This window comes from Cornus florida, unplaced genomic scaffold (assembly GCF_030987335.1).
Source record: "Cornus florida cultivar Cherokee Brave unplaced genomic scaffold, ASM3098733v1 CherokeeBrave_3.0.0_Hap2_Chr04, whole genome shotgun sequence".
Taxonomy (NCBI): Eukaryota; Viridiplantae; Streptophyta; class Magnoliopsida; order Cornales; family Cornaceae; genus Cornus; species Cornus florida.
This window is the reverse complement of record NW_026775574.1, coordinates 90,612,956-90,616,688: the sequence shown is the minus strand read 5'-3', so window position 1 is coordinate 90,616,688 and position 3,733 is coordinate 90,612,956. Positions and strand designations below refer to the sequence as shown.

General features: G+C 38.9%; 1 pseudogene; it reads left to right on the top strand.

Moving 5' to 3' along the window:
• The first annotated feature begins 2,137 nt into the window (after positions 1–2,137).
• On the top strand, positions 2,138–3,733 carry LOC132305332 (stemmadenine O-acetyltransferase-like; annotated as a pseudogene).

Sequence of the window (3,733 nt, the reverse complement as noted above, 5' to 3'; positions counted from 1 at the left end):
ATGGTAATTTAACTGTTGAAATCTATACCCGTATAAGTGCTTGAAATGAATTGATAATTGGGCATGTATGAAGTTTCTATCCTTATTACATGGATTAGCACCAGTATATCTTTTCCTGAACTGGAATAGGATTAAGTATCAAGTACTTTGTTTGAATTATATTTATTCAAAAGCACATTATCAAATCTGCCCACATAGAAACTATTCAGCATGTATCTAATGAAGTAATGCTTCATGTCATCACACTAATACAATGCAGCAGCACAACCCCTAGATAACATGTTAATATTGCTTCTCCTAGATGTCCTATTAGATACAGCTTTATGTCATGATGTGCAGCATTAATATTGCATCTGATAGGAAAGAAACATGAGAGAAGAGAAGGAAAGATTTCTAAAATCTCTCATTTTCTCTTGTTTGTTTTGCTCAAGAGAAGAGAAGAGAAGTGGAGATAATTTTCCAGAAATTTACCCTCTTGGCCACAAACATCTAGGGACATTTTCTTCTAATTTTCTCTCCACTTCTCTGCCTACATGAACAGAGGAATCTCTCATTTTTCTATTTTCTCTACTTTTTGAGAGAGAATAGTCTACTTCTAGTTCTGAATCTTGATGTGGACTGGTTTGCTAGTTAACTTGAAAGTCCAAACAAAAAACACAGTCACTATATATTTTTGCCACCACCGGGACTTGAACACATAACCTCCTCAAAGGGGGAGGAGAGCTTATACCATCTATGCTAGATCCTATTGTTCCCATTTTCATATTACCTAAAGGAGACTATACCAAAAATTTTAGATAAGCCATCCAAGTTTACTAATTCCTAGAATATAGAGTTCAAGGTTGACAAATTTACCTCTGATGAACTTCTTGGGATTAAAATTCATAATGTTAGTGAAGAACAGAAGAGAGGAGGGATGGATAAACCTTCTCATGTTTGGCAAGCAGGAAGGGAAGAGGGGAGGAAGCATGGAGGGAAGAAGCCTCCTTGCTTTGAGATCTTTTGACCTGTCCCCCTAAGCAAGGAAAATGTCAATTCATTTTCCTTAAAAGAAAGGAGATCATTGCCGTACAACTATCGCCTTTATACCTTGTCGAAGTTTTTACCGGCGATAGCGATGTTTGGATATTAACTCCCCCCGACCCACTCAACGATCAGTTGTTGTTGAGAGAAATTCTTCCTTTGTCATACACAGCGGAAGTATCATCATCAAATCAATCACACACATATATGGAGATAACAATCATACACATCCATGCATAGCACAATATTATGCATGGAGAGATAGATTTCACTGTTATGCAAGGAAGAGAATATAGAACCACGGATGTCAAAACCCCACTCACTTTTTCACTCTTTCACTTTCTTCACACTTTTCTTCTTAGGCTAGAATTACGTATATTCTCCCCTCCCCTCCCCTCCCCTCACAACACTCACCATCCCCTTACATCTTTCCCCTCACTCTCTCTACCCTAATCTCTCACACCATAGATGTCAAAACCCCACTCACTTTTTCACTCACACTTTTTTCATACTTTTCTTATCAAGCTACATCCACAAGAATTACATATACTCTTCCCTCTCCTCACAACACTCACCAGCCCCTTACATCTTTCCTCTCTCTACTCTAGTCTCTCCCACACCTCACTCTATGATCGCCGCTCTTTAATGAGGACAATCAGATTAATAAATATCATGAAGATATTCATAGATATGAAACTTTTTATCATTTTACAATTCTTAAAATCCTGCTACATATTCTTCTTTATGGTTTAAAGTCAATAGAAGAAGATTAATTTCCAATACTAATTCATTTTGGAAAAGACTAACGCCAAATCATACAGAAACTCATGTTTCTCTTCAATATAAGCTCCTCCCAGTCAAGTCCTCCCTCTAATAATCCTCTGTGTCCTCTCCAATTTGGCCTGTGTATAAAAGAGGAATATGGAAAGCAACCTGTAGGAACCAAATTAGTGACACTTCATTTTAAAACATTATCCACAAACCAGTGGGGGTGGGTGATGTTACTTTTTTTATACTAGCAAAGGCATGAACCCTAAACCCTAGAAAAAAATTTAATGTTTATTGTGTTTATAAGTATGGGTAATAGTATTTAACTATTAAACACGAGTTAGTTATGTTGAATATCATTGAAGAGTCATGTGCTGAGGCCTTAATTGGCATCACAACCAGGTACAGCAATGTCATGACTGTAAAGTTTGTGTACTGCCATGTCTGTGCTCTAATACAATAAACAAAACTTGAGATCTGAACCAGAATGTCCCAATTATGTTATTAATAGCATGCTTAGCTAAATGTGCAATAAAAGACCTTTAAATTTGCTCATTGTGGGAGTTATATATGCACTTAATTGGACACATTATATAGATTGATGCTTGTGTGAAGAAGTTCCATCTTGAGAGCAAAATAAAAATGGTGAAGGTTGAGATCACATCCACAGAGACAATCAAACCATCCTCCCCAACTCCCCAAACCCTCCAAAACTTCAAGCTTTCCCTTCTAGATCAGCTCTGTCCTCCACTATATGTCTCCCTCATTTTCTTCTATGTCCCCAACAGAGAGAGAGTTCAAAATTGTGGACAGAATCAGTCTATTTAAAAAATCCCTCTCTGAAACCTTATCTCGATTCTACCCAGTAGCTGGAAGGATCAAAGACGACCTATTGATCGAGTGTAACGATGAGGGAGTTGACTTTTTAGAAGCCAAAGTCAATTGTCCACTCTCAGAAGTTCTCAAACAACCTGAAGTAGATGTGCTGAACCATTTTCTTCCTCAGGACTATCATTGCAGTACATCACACATGAAAGTCCAATTTGCCACTCAAGTCAATATCTTTAGCTGTGGGGGAATGGCAATTGGTGTGTGCATGTCTCACAAGATTTTTGTTGGAAGCACAATTGGTCAATTCATCAATGGATGGGGTGCTATGTCTCGCGGGCTAGGTGAAACAGTGTCACCCATTTTCCCGGGAGCATGTCACTTCCTGCCAAGAGATTTGATGGGGTTATCACAGAGCCCCTACATCCAAAAATCCAAGTGCATTACCAAAAGATTTGTGTTTGATGCATCAAGCATAGCTTTGCTAAGGGCGAAAGTGGCGACGCATTCATGTGTGGATCATCCAACCCGTGTTGAGGTAACATCAGCGCTAATTTGGAAGTGTACCATGGAAGTGCAGAGAGCAAAGTCAATGTCTTTTAGTCCATGTCTTGCATCACAAGCTGTGAATTTACGACCAAGGATGTTTCCACCCTTGCCAGAACAGTCTGCTGGGAATCTTGTGTGGTTTGCAAGTTCTGTGGCAGTGGCAGTGGCACCAACAACAGAGAGTACTGAGATAGAGCTGCATGATTTGGTTGGGAAGATCAGAAATGAGATAAGGAAATTTGATGGGAACTATGTGATGAAGATGCAAGGTGAAGAAGGATCATTACTGTTTTATAAGTCTTTTAAACAGGGAGGTGAAGTGTTCTCAAAATATAAAGACATTTATATGTTTACTTATGAAGCTGATTTTGGGTGGGGGAAGCCTGTTTGGGTAAGTAGTGCTGGTATGGACTCTAAGAATATGGTTGTTTTGATGGATACACCACAGAAAGATGGAATTGAAGCTTGGGTGACACTGGATGAGCAAGACATGCCCATTTTCGAGCGTGATGAAGAGCTTCTCACTTATGTTTCTGCTCAAGTCAGTCTCAACCATGAATGGTGA